Source organism: Sciurus vulgaris, assembly GCF_902686455.1.
Source record: "Sciurus vulgaris genome assembly, chromosome: 1".
Classification (NCBI taxonomy): Eukaryota; Metazoa; Chordata; class Mammalia; order Rodentia; family Sciuridae; genus Sciurus; species Sciurus vulgaris.
In genome coordinates, this window is record NC_136461.1 from 25,108,493 (window position 1) to 25,128,273 (window position 19,781).

The following is a 19,781-nucleotide window of genomic DNA, read 5'->3' on the forward strand; positions in this document are numbered from 1 at the left end:
CTTAGTAAGGGCCGGGAGAAATAGTGATAGGACAGGTACACCCCCGGCCACAAAACAGCAACCAGCACCACTAATTCTAATTGATACTCAAAGCTGATGGGTAGCTTTGATTAAATAGGGCTAGATAAGTCAAGACAGAGGAAGAGGGAGATTCACAGATTCCACAGGGCAGGCAGATGTGTGGACTGTTTGGGATGCCAATAGCAGAGGAGAAGCTATTATCCTGAGGTAGGTGACTGGCTCAGCCCAGTGGCCTCATAACCACATGCTTTCTGTGCCAACAAATCTCCAGGGAGTTACAGAATTAGAGAGGTCCCTGAAACCAAGTGGTAGGGAAAAAAATAGATGGGAATCCTTGCTAGTGACAAAATTAATTGGTAGCGGTATTCCGGAAAGTGCTATGGAAATATTTAGTAAAATTAAGTTTGTCTAGGATCCAGCAATCCTCTCCTGTGTATAGAGTCCAGAGTTATTTCTAAATAGATTTATAAGGGACATGGACCAGAATGATCATCCAGACACCATCTCTCGTTAGCAGAGGCCTGGGGGAATGGCCAGGGAGAAGATGGCGGATGCTTTGGAAGTTATGAACTGGCTGTGTAAAAACAACAGAAATAGGTCTTAAAACATAGTGCAGAGAGAAAAAAAAAGTAAGAAGCAGAACAAGATTTATAGCACAATACCATTAGTGTAAATTAAAAACACATACACACCACAAACAACATTAGATTTTAACAAGGATCCATGAGTATGTAAGGCCATATATCATGTACACTGGAGTGCCTACCTAGGGGAGGAGAGGGAGTAGGAGCAAGGACTGCAGACAAAGTAGGAAAAGCTCATAAAACAATGAAAGGCCTTGGACAGACTTTTTATGATAATGAGCTATGATGTGAGGAGTATGGTTAACATAATTTCTGTATCTGAGGTTTTTTTCTTTTTTAGTCTTCAGTAAGTCCTGCTGTGGGGTTGATTTGGGAATACCACCTTCCTATCTCTGACTGATGGGGTAAGTGGGGGACAGGGTGCAACCGAGCTCCAGGGCGAAGCCATCAATCATCAGGTGCTGGGAGACAGGAAGTGGAGAGATCTGCTGCTCAGGCTTCAAAAATCTAAAAGACCCGGGTTTCCACTTTGACTTTGCCACAAACTAGTCGCATGACCTTGGGCAAGTCGTGCGACTATGGACAGGTCACTTAACTCTCTAAACCTCCATTATTCATCTGTGAGAGAGCGATAGCAATACTCAGGGGATTGTGGAAATCAAATGAGATGATGCATGCAAAGCTCTTAGCATAGTGTATGGCTTCATAAATAGCAACTCTTATTATCCTTGGGGTTTTTTTTTCCACCCGGTATTCTAAAACCTCTGTCATTCTCAGACTTAAAAATGCAACTTCATTTCCATCTCTCTTGGTCAGCTGCTTTCTGTAGGGAGAGGCAGCTGCTGAAGTCTCTCGTGGGACAGAGATTATGTGCCTGTGACCAGGTTGGGAGGCTTGGGAGGAGGCTCCTGGGAGCTGGGCAGGCATGGGGGCCACAGTCCAGGGGCAGACAGGTACGTCCACTAGGGGTTGGGGTTGGGGAAGGGGACACAGAAATCACTGATCCAGAGCATTGAAGCTGGTGAAGGGAGGGGGCAAGAAGGCTTCGGGAAAAGTCCTGAGCTCAAAAGACCAGAAAAAGATTTCATGTCAGGGAAATCCAGAGCTTTCTCTGCCTAATGCTCACCACAAGGCCCTCCTTTCTGCCCTATGGTATCTCCTTTCCTACCAAAATCTATCTCTTTCTCTCTATTTCCTATGCCCTGACCATAGTTCAAGCCAACATCTTCTTTACCTGGGATGACAACAAAGACTTCCTCACCTGTTCCTCTTTATCAGGTGCTCATTAACGTAGCCACCAGAGTGAGGTGACACTGAGGATAACTGAGACCCCGAAAGGTTGGCACTAAAATGATGTAGAAGCCCAGATACATCTGCTGATGTTTCTATAACAAAAATATCACACATCATTCTCTTACACAAAAGTGCCCTGAGGATAGAACCCAAATCTCTTCATGTGTTACATGGGCTCTGCGCCATCTTGCCTGGTTCCATAGCATAGCATTCCTATTTCCAATGAATACCCCAGCAAGACTGTATGTCCTTTATCCCCTCAAATGCTCCAAGATCTCTCCTGCCCTGGCCTTTACACGTATTCTCCCCTGTTCATTCTTGACCTGGCTGACTCCTATTTACTTTCAAAGGTTAACTTCACTTCTTCCAGGGAACTGCTGATCCAAGTCCATGTAAAGGGCCCAATTGTGAGCTGAATTATGTTCCTCTAAGTGATGAGTTCAATTTCTCCAGACCCAATATGTGAATCTAAACAGATTTGGAAATACGGTCTTTGCAGATGTCATCAGGTTGAAGTCATACATAATTAGGATGGGCCCTCCTCCAGTGATTCATGTCCATAGAAGTCAGAAGTCTGGACACAGACACACAGGGAGACCATCATGTGACAGAGGTAGAGATACACCTGCACACCAGGAATGGCCAGGCTCACCAGCAACCACCAGAAGCCTGGCAAACACAATGAAAGCTCCTTTGCTCATGCCTTTCCAGAGAACATGCCTGGCCAGCACCTTGATTTCAGATACCTTGCCTCTTGTGTTGTCAGGTCAGTCTTCTCACTAAGAACCTTGGGAAATCAACTTAAAGGAGGAAAGATTTATTTTGGTTCACAGTTTCGGAGATTTCATCCCATAGTCAGCTGGCTCCATTGCTTGAGATGACAGAACATCATGGCGGAAGGGTGTGGTAGAGCAAACGTGCTCACCTCATTGGCAGTAAGAAAGCAGAGAGAGAGAGAGAGAGAGAGAGAGAGCAAGCCAGGGACTGGTGACAAAATGTATCTTTTGAAGGCACACCCTCAGTGACCTCTTTCCTCCAGTTGACCCCACCAACTCCCATGGTGCCATCAAGTTAATCAGTGAATGGACTAATCCTCTGATGAAGTCAGAGATTCTATGACACAATCACTTCCTCAAAGTCCCACCTCTGAACATTTCTGCCTTGGGGACCAAGCCTTCAACACAACACATGAGCCTGTGGGAGACATTCCAGATCCAAACCATAACAGATTTCTGTGATTTTAAGTCACAAAATTGCTGTAATTTGTTCCAGCAGATCTAGGAAACCAGTACAGCCCCAAACAGGTGCTTCCATGCCCCCTTTACTTTCCTCATCAGAGTGTGAACCCTTCATATTTTCATTGTAGTTTTATTTGCTCTGAATTAGTCCACTATCTGCATTTGGACCAGGAACTGATTTGACTTGTTCATTGTTGTGACCCAGCTCATAATTAGAATCTCTCTGTTGTATGTTGAGTAAATGAATAATGAATGAACTGGCAGGAGGGAGACAAGTTGGGCAATATAAAATGGACAGAGTGGGAGGCAGCAGACAGGATAAGAAGTCCTCATAGAACTCCAGGGAATTCTGCAGGACCTGCAGGAGGCCTGCAGGCCTGCAGACTGGAGGTCCAGGCCCCCTGCTGGGGCATCTCAGAGCACCTGGCCTATCACATGACCCCTGTGGTGGGTGGAAAGCTCCTCCTATAGGGCCTCCAGGGATGCCTCCCTCTGATACTCTTGGAAAGTTTAGGCCAAGAAGGTAATGGTGGAAGCAGGCTCATTTAGGATCTAACTGGGGTTTAAAGAGAACAGAAAGTGAGACCCTGCTTGGACCTTGGAGCAAAGGAACTGTCAGCCCAGGGCCCACCTTGCTCCAGGGGACCATGAGCCCTAGCATGCTGCATATTTGGGAAAGCTCCCACCTCTGACCCCAGCAGGCCTCTCTAGACCTGCAGGGAAGAGCATCTTTGTGTAGACAGCTGCTCTGAACCTCCACTTCACCTTCTTTGTCCCCTGGAGCATCTACCCACATGCTTGCTTCTCAACATACTCATATTTGGCAAGTTCTCTCCCCTGGCCCTAAGCCCTCCTGCCCTGCTCTGCAGGTCCACACCTCCAAGCTCTCCCTACCCCATCCCATGAGGCAGGAGCTTCTGAGCAGAAGAGCCAGGGGAGGCTGAGGCCCACAGAAGAGGCTCCTGGGGTCTGATCCACCTTTCTGACTGGTCCAGAGCAGGTGGGGCATGCTGGGGCATGAGTAGAACTGAAGAACTAAGTGGGAGTTGCAGAACTGCTCAGGGAAACCTTCTGAGTCAGGACTAGGTCTTTTAGGATGGCTGGGATCTCATGGGGGCAAGCTCAGGTTGAGTCTTGATTTCTAAGGATTCTGGGGCAAAGGGGATGGAATGGCAAGGGTGAGTGGTAGCCTCCAGGGTTCTGGATAGTGTTTAGGTTCATCCTAGGGTAGGTGATTATTATTATTATGTCTCCTCCAAATTCATGTTAAATCCCTAACCCCCAATGTGGCTGTATTTGGAGACAGAGCCTTAAGGGGGTCATTAAAGTTAATGAGGTCATAAGGGTAGAACCCTAATCTTATAGGACTGGGGTCCTTATAACAAGAAGAGACACAGAGTTCTCACTCTTTCTCTCTCTCCACCTGGGCACACAAAGAAACGGCCATGTGAAGACAGAAGTCATCAGGCAGAAGAACTGGTGGCCTAACAGCTGATGAGTTCATCTGCCGGCATTCATGGGTGAGCCTGTGAGCATGGGCCTGGTAATGGCTGGTGGCAGGGACTGCACAGTCAGTATGGACTTCCACGGCCACCCAGACGTGAGGGCAGAGCAGGTCTTAAAGCACCTTTCCCAGGTTGCCAATCAAGGTCCCTGCCCCTTCCCAGCCAGCCCTTAAGAGATGGTCATTCCCCCCTCCCATCACCCAAATGGAGAGAAGATAACTGGTCATTTACTGCTGATGAGTTTCAGGTGAACTAGATTTTAACCTCTCTTGGCAAATAAGAGCTTTTCCAGGTGCCAGGGGAAGGAGGTTCTTCTGAAAGTCATTGAGAGAATCTGAAATGAGAGAGATGATGTCCAAGCCCAGGCCTAGAATGGAAGCCAGGGGAAGTGGGGCAGTTATGGCAAAATCAGTCATCCCCAGTGCTGGGGAGGGGGCTCCCCTACCAGGTGAGTTTCAGGGATGCCATCATATCTCCAGGGCTTCAGGACAGGCAGGTGTCATATACAAGCAGCCTCAACCTGTGTACCCCAAGCCGGGCCTGAGGCAGAGCCAGGAGTGAGAGAAATAGAGGCGCTGGATTCATCCATCAGGTGTGTGCTTACTATTTATTTCACTAGGGCCTCAAGCCCATTTCCATCAGGAAGCAAATTGAATTCTGCATAATTCTTGCCTCGGGCCAAAGAGCAGGCAGTCGAGAGATGGGATTTTATATCAGCTGTGATATCCAAAGTGGCACCAAGGGTTTCCTATTAGTCAAGTCTGGTACATTGTAGGTGCTCAGTAAATATTAGTGAAATGTACAAGTCTCTACGCAGACACTTGCCAGCTGTGACATCTTGGCCTTGAACCGACCCTTCTGACGAACAGCTATTGAAATAAGTGCTCAGGATGGGGGTGGAGGAGTTGTTTTTGGATTCAGCGAATTGTCTAATCACAAGGCTGCCCTCCTCCGCTCTGGCACGCTTACTTCCTCAATAGACTCCCACCTGGCTGACATTGTGAGTGGCCTGCAAACAGGAAAGGGGAAGTAAGTCCCACAGGAGAGGAGAACACAGCAGGGAACCTGGGAGCCTGGACAGAGCCTGGCCCCAGAGCCGGAGCCCAGGACCTGCACTCTGCTCATTCCCTTTCCTCTTCCACCCTCGTTAGAACCGTTTGAAATGGAGCAATTGCCAAAATGTCAGGATTGACATGTTAGACCTGATGCTGCTTAACCACAGCCCGTGAGTTGGTGATTCTAGGAAGATGCTCCAAAGAAGAATTTTGAGGAATCAAGGGATGCCTTTCTCTCACAAGGGCCTAGTGCTGTTGGCACATCTGTCCTCCAAAGTCATGCCAATCCTCTCTCTAACCAGGCCTTGTCTGGCTGATCTCTATGCCCTGCCTGGAGAAGGAGAGTTGTGGATGGAGTGTAGGTTTATGGTCCAAAACAACTGGAGTAGGGCTATACCCTTTACAGGCTGTCTTAGTTTTGAACAGGGTCTGAACCTCTCTGAGCTTCAGTTTCCTTATCTGTAAAATGGGTACAATAGTGCCCACCCGCTAGGGTTCCGGTGAACATGACAAGAAGAAAAGTATGTAAGGCCCCTGGCCCTGTACCTGGACTACAAGAGGCGCTACTAGCATTGCTATTTCCTAGCTAGGAAGCCAAACCCTAATGAATGGCTTCCTCCTGGCAGAACATCTCTGATCACAGATGACAGAAACTAACTTAAATGATTTAGCTAGAGATTTTGTTAGCTGGAAATCCAGGGACTCAACCAAGGACCTTACCACGGTCATTATTTTTATCCTCCTTCTCACCCCATTCTCTCAGCCTCCCTCCTTCCCTGCCTCCCTCCTGGATTCTTTCTGAACATGTGCATCACTGTTTCCCTGGGCGGACGAACTTCTGTGATGGCCTACAGGACTCTCAGGCTACAGCAGCTTTAGGTTCAAGTCATCTCCGCCACCCACCCCAACAAACAGGGGAGCCTGTGCCTCCTGTTGCGCCATATTAAACCCTAAGAGGGAGTCTGAGCGACTCCACTCGGGACATGGTGCCTCTTCTTGGACCAACAGTCAGTGTGAGGCTTGTGGACATAGCAGTGAGGACAGAAAATGTCCAGATCTGGTTCACTTGTCCATCTCTGTGACCAGGGTCCTGGAGCTTGGACTAGCAGCCCACTCCCAACAATTTTCCAAAGTTGGAGGTATTAGATCCTGTGTTCTTAACGTGCCCCTCAAACTCCATGTGTTGGAAACGTACTCCCCACTGAAACCGTGTTGAGAAGAGGCACCTTTAAGAGGGAATTAGGCCCTGCACTCACGAGCGGACCAATGCAGAAGTGGGTTAGTTACTGTGGGTGGGTTCCTGAGGACAGGATGAGCTTGGCCCCCTTCCCTTTTCTCTCTCTCATGTGTGTTCCTTGTCCCTTTTCTCCCACCACAGGATGACATGGGAAGAAGTTTCTCACCAGTAGCAGGCGCTTTGACCTTGGGCTTCCCAGATTCCAGAACTATAAGAAATGAATCTCTGTTCTTTAAAAATTACCCACTCTCAGGTATTCTGTGACAGCACTACAGAATAGACTAAGACAGTAGACTAAAGAGGGCCAAGAATTCTTTGGCATGCCTTGCTTTGAAAGATGGAGTCTGTTCCTCCGCTTCTTGAACCTGGGCCGGTCTGTGACTTACTTTGGTAGCAGAATGAAGCAACTGTGGCACTCTTCTGTGACCAAAGCTGGGCTTAAGAAATCTGCAACTTCTGCTTCCGGCACTTGGAATGCTCCTCCTGAAACCTGGTCACCATGCTTCAAGAAGCCTGAGCACATAGCAAGGCCACATGGATGAGAACTGAGGAGGCCGGTCAAAAGCCACAGCTGAGCTACCAGCTAGCAGCCAGGACCAGGTGCTGTGCATATGAATGGGCACCTTGGACACTGTAACTCAGCCACACCCAGGTGCCTGCAGCCCAGCAGACGCAGGAGGAGCAGAAGAGCCACCCTGCTGAGTGCAGTGAATCCACAGAATCATAGAAGACTTATTATTCAATGGTTCCTTAAGTCACTCGTTTTATTTCAATTATCTGTTGATCTTTGAAACAGAAGATGATGTGGTTACCTCAAGATAACCACTAGAAGGGGAAAACGAATACTGAGTAGACAAAGACAGTAGATGTCCATAACATCTGGTAAAGAAAACCAAAGGTCCACCCTTCCTAGCTCCATTGCTCCCCCACGTTAGCAGTGAAACTGAGGGTCAAGGGCCCACAGAAGGCAGGATGCTGTGCCAAGTAGCCAAGGTATTAAGGAGGTGTCACCTGACAAAGTCAGGCTCGGTCAACATCTAAACCTAAGCTGTTTCCACCACTGTGGTGGCCCAGAAGAGCCAGTATGGAGATCATCATAAGGGCTATTGGCAGCTCCATTGGGAAACATCTGAGCAGTTTTTAACCCTGTGGTGAGTGCAAGAGGAAGATGGAGTTTCTTGCCTGAGACTCCAGAGAACATCAAAGCCAGGTGAATGTTTAAAGCTGATCACCAAGAAAAGTTGAATTTTGAAACACAAAGAGGGCCCAGGAATAGGACTAAAGAGCAGGTGTGAGAGCAGGAGCTGGAGACCAGAACCTGGAATGGAAACTGGAAGCACAGGAGAGGGGCTTCAGGTGGGGCAAGTTCTGGCAGAAAGCCACCAACCCCTCCTACACACACCCTCCCGGGCTGTGCCCACTCGGCAGCCTGCCTGCTTGTACATTCTGCAGGTCCTGCCAGTGGGGGTGGGGAGGTGGTCGGGAGTCACACCTGTGTGCAGGCTGAGCAGCCAACCTCGAAGTCACCGCACGCTTTCAGATCAATTTCCTGGGAGATCTCATGGGGTAGAGAGATGAAACACCCGCCTTGAGCTAGTGATCGTCATCTTGAGTTAAATGTGATCACACTAGTACAGGGATTTCGGTACCAGAAAATGGACACCTCCTGAATGAGCAGACCAGAGGATGACTGGAAACACATCCAACCAACGCAGTCTGTCAAGTAAAAAGCAGGAAGGAGTCTAGGATGGCTCCTTCATGTCGTGAGGATGTGACACGAGTGGGCACTGGCAAACACAGGGTTGAGGAATTGCCGAAAGGACCCCAGCCCTGGTTATGATCTACGGGGTCGCACTTACCCCACAGGCAGGCAGGGCATGTGATGCACCCCTCCTGCCCACCACCTTCTGTAGACTCAGAGGGCTGCCTGCTGCGGGCCTGCCCACGGGGGCCCAAGCCCATCCCGCCCCAACCCTGCCACAAGCAGGTGGATTTGGAGTTAGCGAAGCTGCCATCAGCCCAGGATTCTGTGGACTTAGGATGGATTTTGAAGCCCAGAACTCTGCCTCTTCATGGGGAGATAATGATTCCCTGGCATGCGTGCCAAGGAGTCCCCTAATCCTGCATCCCCCTCAGCATCCAAGAAAGAGAGTGGCTTTGTGCTGAGCACTGTTCTGGACACATTGTGGTATTCAAATGATGCTACCAAGAGCAAAGGCAGAGGCCAGGTGGACCTGCCAGGCACACAGGGCCTGGGGGCGGTGCAGCTGCCTGGGCTTGTGGCACATGCTGCACAGCAGGCCAGGAGGACACCCTCTGGGTCTGGGCCCTGCAGCTGGTGGGACTCCCCCCAGGACCTGGTCAGCCAGTGCAGACTCAGAGTCTGCTGGGGACAGGTCACTAGTCTTCACTGATGGTCAGTAAAGGGAGAGACAGGCACCGCCAGGACAGGCTGGTCCTGCAGGGGTGACTCAGAGCTGCCCAGCGGAGCCCTCGGTGGCTCAGCTGCCCCTCTCTCCCGGGTGTTTGCTGACATCCCTGCGCTCTGTCATAGCGAGGCAGACTCCTTCCCTTCTGATTGGACTGATTAGGGTTTTTATCCAGTAATCCTTCCCTGCGATCTTTCCCATGCTGTTTATTGTGTAGCACAAAGATGGAAATCTATTTACTAATCTGTCCAATTTTTACTCAATGCTGAATCACCCTGGGAGGGGCGGGAAGGCTGGGGCTGGTGTGAATCCTGGGGGAACACAAGGAGACCCCAGCTGAGTCGAAAGTAACTTTAACACAATAGGTTCTGAAATAGAGAAGGGAGCATTTTTGAAAAGAAGGTGTTGCTTTCATTTTCTCCATCTCAGTGGTTCTATTGTGTGACATTTGCCTGAATAATCTGGGTAATTGCTTCACTTCTCAGGCTAAGTGAGGAGGGGGCCTCCTGCTGGGTTCTCCAGGGACCCAGGAGGGAATCTTTAACTTGCCACAGTTACACTCAGTAGACAAATGATAAGTCTACCAGCCGCTGAACTTGAACTTGCCGAAGCCCACCAGCCTTGTGGGTGTCAGAGACCGTCAGAACTCACCGTCTGGCTGCCTGCCAGCGCCAGGCATCAATCATTTGGGTTCACACTTGGATAGCCTGAGATGAGAGGTGAGGGATCCGCCCAGGAGCTGAAACAAACAGAATGCTGGACGGGACCAGAGAAAGGACCCCCGAGCTCCCTGAGTTTACCCAGGTCCTTGCCAGGACCCTCCACCTACTATTCGTGGCCATGGGTCAGGTCTTTGCCTCCTGCTGTCCCCTCCCTCAGGGTCATGTGAGCATGACCAGGATAAATCCTCAGCTTCACCAGGAGATGCTGGGCCTTCACGTCAAACCATATGGCCACCCTGCCCACTCTGACCCATGTTCTGGTTAATGGCTGGACTATGCCTGGCCTTATGCCCAAGGTAGGCAGCTGAGACTATGCAGACCCCCCACCCCAGTATTCTAGCCCGCTCTTCTCTAGTTCAGCTCCTGACTCTGCTCCTAACACCCTTCTCCCTCACGCTTCCTTCATGGCTCATCTGGGACACTTGTCTCCAGCCTTGGCCACTTTTTCCAGGGACACAATCTTTCAGCTTGCACCCAGCCTCCCAGCTGTCCTCCTTCAGATCCACAGGGTACACAACATGGCTATGCCTATTTTTTTCTCTGTTGGAAAAAGAGGGCAGACTTTTCTTCAAAGAAATCATCCCTTGGGCCCCTTGAGGGAGGCCTAGCAAAAGCGCCACCTGTTCCTGGCATCAGGACTATGAAGCCCACTGCCTACCCCCCCCCCCCCACTGGCACTGCCATCCGTTCTGACATCCAAAGAAGTTACCAGGCTTCTCCTGGCCGTCCTGCGCCTTGGTCTTTGAAGGTACTGGGTTCCCTGTCCTCTGAGGGAATCAGGCTGGCCTTGTAAGCGTGGCAGAGGCAGCAGAGGTAGATAGGGAGGTACACAACCCTGCTGGCTATTCAAGCAACCTCTGTGCTTCTGCAAGACTCTGCTGGCCTGAGAACAGAGGGGCGAGGGGCTGCCTGGCCCCCACATGCTGTGTGGTTGGCACGGCGACACGATCCACAGGTGTGTGTGCTACGCCAGCTGCATGTAGGGCTTTCAGATGCCCCTTGTGGAAACGCTCTTTATTTCAATCACAGATCACATCCACATCAGATAAAACAGGCTTACTAAGTCGGGCTCCCTGCACCGTCCTGATGTGTGCCCTGGCATATAAAATCGATGGCTTAAAGGCAAATCAATGAGCCAAATGAAGTCTGCTGTCTCGGGAGTTGGGCTCACCGCCTGTGCCTCAATTTTTCAGATTCCAAATCAACTAACATTTATTGAGCAACTATATTGGCAGCCTGTGAGCTCGGTGCTTTCACATATGCTGGTTTGTGATGGGTTGGGACAACTGTGCCAGGGCATCACGCCCCCAAACAAAGACGAGGAGGAGAAACAGTGGCCCGAGGTCACTCAGCTGTCAGGGACAGAGGTGTGGGAACAGCCGGGACTTCTCCACGGTTTTCTTGCTACCCAAGACTAGTTCGGGGATAGAAAACAAGCTGCTGATCAGGGCCCAGGGCTTCTGCTGATGCCACAGCGTGGGAGTGAAAATCGCCACAGAGCTTGGTCAGCCTGAAAGGCCAACCTGTCGCCACCCACCAGGGAGCAGTGTCCCACGCCCCACTGCTTCCCCAACATGGATGCTGGGAGGGGCCCAGCTCCGTGGTAGGGACACAACTCTGAAGGTGGACCAGGACAGTAAACCAGAGCTGTTACTGGTGACAACTCATTTGCCTCGGCTTTCTCCTGTTGAGTATGGAGGCTTTACACTTACCTCCCCAGGGCTAGCAGGGGATCAGACTATAAACCTTCCAGGCAGAGAGTGCGCCTCCTGTGAGCAGAGAGTTTGTTCTGTTTCCTGCTGTAGCCATGGGACAGTGGCTGGAACGTAGTAGGTGCTCAATAAACATTTGTTGGAGTGAATGGACTCCTCCTGCTCTTATGGTGAGCAGGCACATTCCGCAGCTGCTCGGGACGTCCCCAATGCCCAAGACCAGGCTTTGTAGGAGTTTTGTACCCACAATGAGAACAGCCACCCACAGGCAAGCAGCCTGCGTACCTCATGACATTTCCCTCACCATTATTCTTCACGTGAAACTGTAGAAGCCCAAAGCTCTTCACCCTCCAAATCAGCTCAAAATTGGGGTGACTTACATTTTTTTCTAAATTGTGGTAATTTAAGAATATACTTTTTAAAATATTGTTATCATTTCACGGGAGAAATAACATTTTAACAGTAAAACCCAGGGGGACGTACTATCAGAATAAGTGATAGTCCTTCCCAAGAACAAACCCAACAAGCACATCAACATATTCTTCCCCAATGTTTGGGCTTCCAATTTTTCTAAATGCAGAAAAATGACAATGTAGAATCTTATTTTATGATGTTACATGGTGATTTTTTCTTGATATTCACCTTGAGGATCTATATTCAAAACAAGCCACCATGGTCATATTTGAAAATTCTCAATAAATATTCACCGGGGGCCACGTGCTAAGCAAGTCATCAGTCTCTCCTCCTCAAGATGCAACCTGGGAGAAGGGACCATTACCCCCCAGACCCAGATGGGGAAGCTGAGGTTTCTGCCTTCTCCCTGACGGAGGCTGCCCAGGTGTTGCAGGAAGAGGCCCTCCCTGGCCACACCCTGATTGGTACCTTCTGAAGTCTGCAACAGCCAACCCAGAGCAGCGGGGGAATAAATCAGGGAAGGATGCTGCTGCCAGAAAAGACCACGTCCCAGCCAGATCCAAGTCTGCCGGAGGTGCCTGGGATCCACCTGTCAGCAAACTGCTAAACTGGGTTCCTACCGTTTCATGTGAAGGGTAATGGGGAGGGAAAGAAGAGAGGGACCACCAGCTACTGAGTGTGAGGGACTATTCTCAGTATAAGTACAAAATCCCACAAAACCTTGGCTGGAGTCTGCTGCCTTGGGCACTGGGGACATTCCATACAGTTGCAGAAGGTGCCCATTCACCATGGAGAGGAGAACAGAGGTGACCAGCATCACTGCATTGATTCACTCTACAAATATTTATTGAACACCTACTATGTGCTTTAAATCTTTATCCGCCAGGAAAGCAAGAAACTCAACAGCATGTTGCAGGAGCTTCAGAATCAAGGCCGCCAAAGTTCACATCCTTCAAAACATCAAAACATCATTCTAAGGTGTTCTGAAGTGAAAGCTAATATTTATTAAAGAAAAGCTCATCTAATCTCTAGTAAAGGTAACACAATAGGCTTATTGATATTTTTAAAAGAAAAGTTACGATTTAAAAAGAATTATAGCAATTTCACAAGCACCCTCCAGCCAGATTCCAGGCCCTTGGGATAACTCACAGCAATTCTGGTTTTAAAAAAAAAAGAAGAAGAAAAAGAAAAAGGAAAAAAAAAAGTCTTGAAAAAAGGGCTTTTCATACAGACATACAAGAAAGTAAATAAAATCGATTGAAAATTCTAACAGAGAGCCATTCATTTTGTTAAGTGTTAGAAAAATGCCAAAAAGTACATCCTTATTCCCTGGTTCCAGGGCTCAAGATATTCCCTTTTCCAAAAACTGACATCTATAGAGAAGAAAGTACAAACGAAGAAAAAATAATAATCAATGCCATTTTTCAAAGTACCTGAATGGTTATGGCAAAGATGTAATCTCATTAACTCATTAACTTCGTAGCCAGACTCTACATTTCAGGCTGTCACAAGTGTTGGGGCACAGGAGTCACGATCTCTTTGCCTAGAAGAGGCAAAAAACAGTGTTCTCCCTGGGACTCAAAGTTGAGCCTCTTAACAAAGATTCATGCTCAGTCAAAAGGCCAGGGTTCTGGGTACTAGTCAGCGTCCCAGCAGAATGCAGGTGCTATATCCAGCTTGGGTGAGGAGAATTTATACAGTACTATGGATTAAGGGGCAGGTGGGGTGTGGGGTAACCTCAAAGGATTCTGGAGGACCCCAAGTCTGTAGGAAAGAGAGGAAGTGACAGATCCAGGAATGTGGAGTCAGAAAGAGTGTGGTTTTCTGTCAAGGGTGATCCCTCGAGGAGAGAGACTGGAGAGTAGTCTGTCCTCACTCACCTTCTTTCTGGCATCTCCTGCTGGTATCCCTCATTGGCCAGACCCAACTGGAATTCATAACGCAAAAGCTCCTGTGGTCTACAAGGTCGGCCTCCTAGGTTCAGCACTGGGAGTCTCAGGATAAAGTCCCTCCATTCACTGGGTCTTGGTCTATGCAGGAGTTCAAGGAGTAGATACAGAGTAGACTAGAAATATGTACAAATGTCCCTTGACTGACAATGGGGTCACAGTTAGATAAACTCATTCTAAATTGAAAATGTTATCAGATGGAAATGCCCTGAATACACCTCGCCTTTTGCACATCCTGGCTTAGGCTCTGTTCCTGTGGAACATCTCATGGCCAACTGGAAGCCACAACAGCTGCCTCTGGCTCAGCTTCACAGGAGAGCATCATCCCACACGTTGCCAGTCTGGGGAAAGATCAAGAAACAAAGTCCAGTTTCTACTGAGTGGGTACCACTCTTGCAACATCATAAAATCAAAAAAAAGTCATAAGTCAACCATTGTAAGTTAGAGACCATCTGCGTATCCAAATGGATGCATAATTTTCGTTTAAATAGGAACTCATTGAAAATGTAGCTCCCTGGTTATATTTGGAAGAGGGCATCACAGGGCACCTTGGGTCAGATGTAGTCTTGCACAGACCATCCTCAGACCCAACGCTAGGTGAATTTCTCCAACTTCATGAAGAAAAGGGCCAATCTGGTCCTACAAGTTCAAGTTCAGCAGAAATGCTGGAACACAAGGGTCACCCCAAGAAGATGAGAGCCTTCTCCCCACCAACAAGAGCAAGAGGGGCTTTCCCCCAGCAACTGGAAGCCATGAGCAGAGGGGACAACCAGGCCCGTTAGTGAGTTTTCCGTTACCAGAAGCTTTTGAGGTTTCAGCTCGTGGTCAGTTGGTCCTGTTGCTTTGGGGCCTGTGATAAGATGGGTAGGATGTGATGGAGCAAAGCTACTCGCCCGATGGCCAGGAAGCAGAAAAAAGAGAAGAAGAGACAGAGGCACCTCAGTTCCCTATGAGAGCACGCCTCCAGTGACCTGCAGCCTCCCACCGGGCCCACCTCGGAAAGCTCATGGGATGGGGAAGGTCAGTACTTCCCTTTCCACCAACCTCCACAGCACCAAGCTGGAGACTAAGCCTTTAAGATCTAGGCTGAGGGGAACTCTGAAGATTCAGACTGTAGCGCCAAGGTCACGATGGGACCGGTATCAGTTAAACCCAAAGACTTCTCGGAAGAAAATTCCACGGTCATTGAGGAGAATGTGTGGGCCACTCAAGACTCTGTTGGGGGCAAGAAGGACAGGGGAATTTAGGGAACCAGATAACCCATGGGTAAAGGCTCAGGGTCTGGCCTGTGCTCACGTGCACACACACACACACACACACACACACACACACACACACACACATATACACACTCACACACACACTCACACACATGCAAACACAGTCACACACACATACACACTCACACACTCACACTCACACACACATTCACACACGCACACACACTCATATACACACACATACACACACTCTCTCACACACACTCTCACACACACACTCATATATACACACTCATACATACACATACACACACACACACACACACACACACACACACTCACACACTCACACACACTTGGTTTGGCCTTGTGAGCAATGATTGTACAGAACACCCTGAAGTGTAAGGGACCCATGAGTGACTTCAAAGTGCAGGGAAATCTGACCAGTCACAGAGCTTTCAAAGAACTCTGGCCTTAATGTCACAGCCTGCCTCAAACCCATCCCACCCAGCTGACCCCAAACTCCCATGGCAACTCCCAAGACAAACCAAAAACCTTGTTTAACCATCTTGAACCTCCAGTGCCCGTTCAGCTCTCCAGAGGCCTCCGTTTGCACATCCCGCCGCGATCTCGAGTGGGCCGTATCCCCACGTTTAAGATGAGAAAAACTGAAGCTCAGGGTAATTAAGCAAAGCTGATTCCAAGTCTGATTCCTTCTTCATTATCTCACAGCTCCAGCTAACATCGGAAGAGGAAAGCGGGCTCCGTTTCCTTTGGGCTTTGTCTTCTGAGCTCCCAGTCAACTTAGACGGACAGCGGGCTGTTTCCAAGGTGCTGGACCGCAGAGCCAGCCGTGTGCGCCCCCTCTTTCCACGTGGTTCGTGGACCTCCTCAGTCAGGTGTGAACTGGTATTCCTGAGGGACAGGGGAAGGGGAGGCTCTGCCCCGCCTCTAAGGACTGAAGCAGCAGCTCTCTCTGACAGCATGATGTCCCCTTGTTCCTTTCAACTCAGAGACTGGGCCGACAGGTCCCCAGAAACTTGTACCTCCTCCATCCTTCCTCACCCCCAGAAACTGCTCCTGGAAAGAAATAGGTCGACTGTGGTGGGCGAGGTCCAAGAAGTCCTGATGGGCCAGCCCGATAAAGAGCAGGCGGCGGGGCTGGGTCCCCCAGAACCAGACCCCCAGACGGGGACTCCAGCACAAGTCGTTTACATGAGAGGCAGTTCCGGGCGAGAGTGGGGAGTGATACGAAGACCAGCGCAGGATCCTGATTTGGGCAACCGGGACTCGGCTCCGCAGGGAGCCTCCGGGAGCCTGGAGAGCATGCTCAGAGCTGTCACACCTGAGGGCAGGAAGCTGGTATTTACCTGCTTACTGTTTCCAGTGGCCGGTTGAGGGCTGTTCCCAGGGGGTTAACTCCCTGGCAGCCCTACCCTCTGGCTAGGCATGCTCCCAGTAGAGACCATAACCAGGCAGGGGGACTCAGTACTTGCAGGAGGAAATGTTGGCAGGCATGGAGGTGGGCGCAGAGGGGGAGGTTCAGAGCACCACCCCAAGGTGGTTCCATCCCAGCATCATGAGTCCCAGGTCTGGCAGAGAGAGAGAGAGGGAGAGGAGACGCTGGGAGGAACTCCAAGGAGCACGATGGGTCTGACTATTCATCTGTAGTCACTTGGAGATTATTTTGTCTGGCATCTCTGCACCTGTTTCTTCATTTGTTAAAGGAAAATACTGACATTCCCTATTCCGTTGCTTGGTGTGTGATTGCATGAGTTCATGTGCATGAAGCCCTCGGAACAGTGCCTAGCACAATGTCAGGTGCTTAATAAATGGCCATGTTCTGCCTGATCCATAGGGTTGGAAACCTCTTTCCACCCATGAGGTAGAGGTTGGATTTGCTCTCAATGCCTTAATCCTCAGGCACAAGAACCCTCAGAGACTCCTGAGTCAGACTTCAAGCCCTTGGATGGGCCTTGCTTCCCATGATCTCCACTCTTCCAAGCAGTCTGCAGGGCTAGCTTAAAGTCCTGCCCTGTGTGAATGTCCCCATCAAGGCCCGTGATTTCCATGCACTCCAGGCCCCTGGCCCAACTGGCAGCACTGAGCTCTACCTGGACTTGGAATTCCCCTCCCCAGGTTGTGCTGGGTTCTTGCTCCAAGGAGACAGCCCCCACCAATTCCTAGGATCACTGTGATGATTTGAATATGTCCCTCAGAAGCTCACTGTTGTAAATTTAATCCCCACATTTATATGTCAATGGTATATGGAGGCGGGGTCGTGGGAGGTGTTATAGTTTGGACTGGAATATACCCCAAATGCTCTGTGTCAGCCTGGTCCCCAGCTGGTGGTGCTATTGGGAGGTGATGGAAACTGTAGGAGGTGAGGCCTAGTTGCAGGAAGTGGTCATTGAGGGTGTGTCAGCTCTATTGGGATCCTGGTTCCTTTCTCTCTCTCTCTCTCTCTCTCTCTCATCCTCCCATCCTCCAGGCCACCATGAAGCTGGGTGCCCTCTACCTCTGTGTTCATCAGTCACGACATTCTACCCTACCACAGGCCCAGGAAAAAACACCCAAAGTGACCATGCACTGATGAAACTTCCGAAACTGTGAGTCAAAATAAATCTTTACTCCTTTAAGTTGACTTTCTCGGGCATTGTATCATAGCAACATAAAACTGACTAGTATAGGTCTTTGGAATTAGATAAGGTAATGAAGATGGGGGCCCCACGGGGGCACTGGTGGCCTTAAAGAAGAGAAAAGAGAGGCCTGAGCTAGCATGCTTTTTCTGTCTCACCTTCCACCATGCTATGCTGCTGCATGAGACCTCACCAGATGCCAGCGCGGACATCCTGGGTTCTGGAACCACGAGCTAAATAAACTTCTATTCTTTACATATTTAAAACAGGGTGCAGAATGCAGGTACAGCAAGAAAGTGAACTAAGACAATCTCTACTGCTGGACTTCTCATCTGTTGTTGCCACTGCCCCATAGCTCCTCTCCCAGGGAACCCAGAAGGTATGGAACAACAGCTGGACTGGACCTAGTACAAGGAGAATTAAGGAACCACAGAACTGCTACACTTGAGCCCCAAATGGAGCTCACACAACAGGATGGGAAAGAGATCAGTAATGGCCTGAGGCCAGGTTGGTCTGCTCAAGCTGCAGTAACTGGCAGATGTGGTCCTATGTGGATTCCACGGATCCAGGCTCTGTCCACCTCACACAGCCAAGGGGAGCAGGAGAAGCTGGCTCTCTGGCCCTCCCTGGAAACCAGCACTGGGCTGAGAAGCAGCCCTCAGTTAGCCTAGCAGGAGTTGACCCCAGGGTTCAAAGGTCGTGAGGCACAGGTGACAGAGCCACCCTGCACCTTCCAGAGTCACCGCAAAAAGCAGGGGCCCAGCATGAGCATCCAGTCACCTTCAGCCTCGTCCTTGGTGCTCGTTGCTGAAGCCCCCAGCCATCAATTAGACAGAGGCCACTGGGGCTCGGTCTGCCTCTGGTGCCCCAGGTCCTGCAAGCCCTTTCGCAGGCCTGAGCTCTGCCTCCGAGTCACACCTGACTCGTGTTCCCAGCACCCCAGCCACCTCTGCTTTGCCTCTTTGTCATACCCAGCCCAGAGGCTGCCTGGAGTGGGGCTTCTCTGGAGTTGGTCCTTGCCTTCGGGCTCGGTGGCCGCCAGCAGGGAGGCAGGCCCGGGGCGCTTCCTGGGAGCAGTACTTCCATCTCAGCAACCCTCCTCTGCGACTTCCGAATCAATGTTTGCTGATGCAAGTCTTTGAAAATGCATTTGCGTTTGCTGGGACATGATAAGGGACTGAAATCAGCCGCGAAAGCGACTTCTGGGGAAATGGAAAGGGTGATGGATTCCCCCCGGGGCATGTGGCCAATGAGAGGCAGCCCCCTTCCCACTGTGCTTAGCATCTTTATTAAGAATCTGGTCCAAGGAACATGAACCAGGTGCTTTGGTGATTTTTTTTAACCTTTAAAAACTTTTTTACAAATAATCCATGTTTATTATATAAAAAGCAGATCAGCCAAAGGAAAATTAAGAAAAATCACTCTCCACCTCGTGACTCCAAAATAACTCCCCTTCTTATCATGTTTGCACAAACTTTCCATATCTAAATGTCCATGTGTAAATAAGTGTCTAACTGAAATTCTGGGTCTATGGTGGATTTCTAACCTTGATGTCTAAATCTTTGAAATAAGCAGTTTTTGTCTTGAAAGGACTAGAGACTGGCATTGACCTCAGGAGTCGACAGTTTATTTTGGGAAAACTCTTCCAATGGGCTTTTTGTTACAAAACGTTAAGCAAATGACTCCTTCTCCCAGCGCCGGAGGAATGAACTGTATGGAGCTGTTGTACTGGACACGTTGTCTGCTTGGAAGCCATTAGGCAG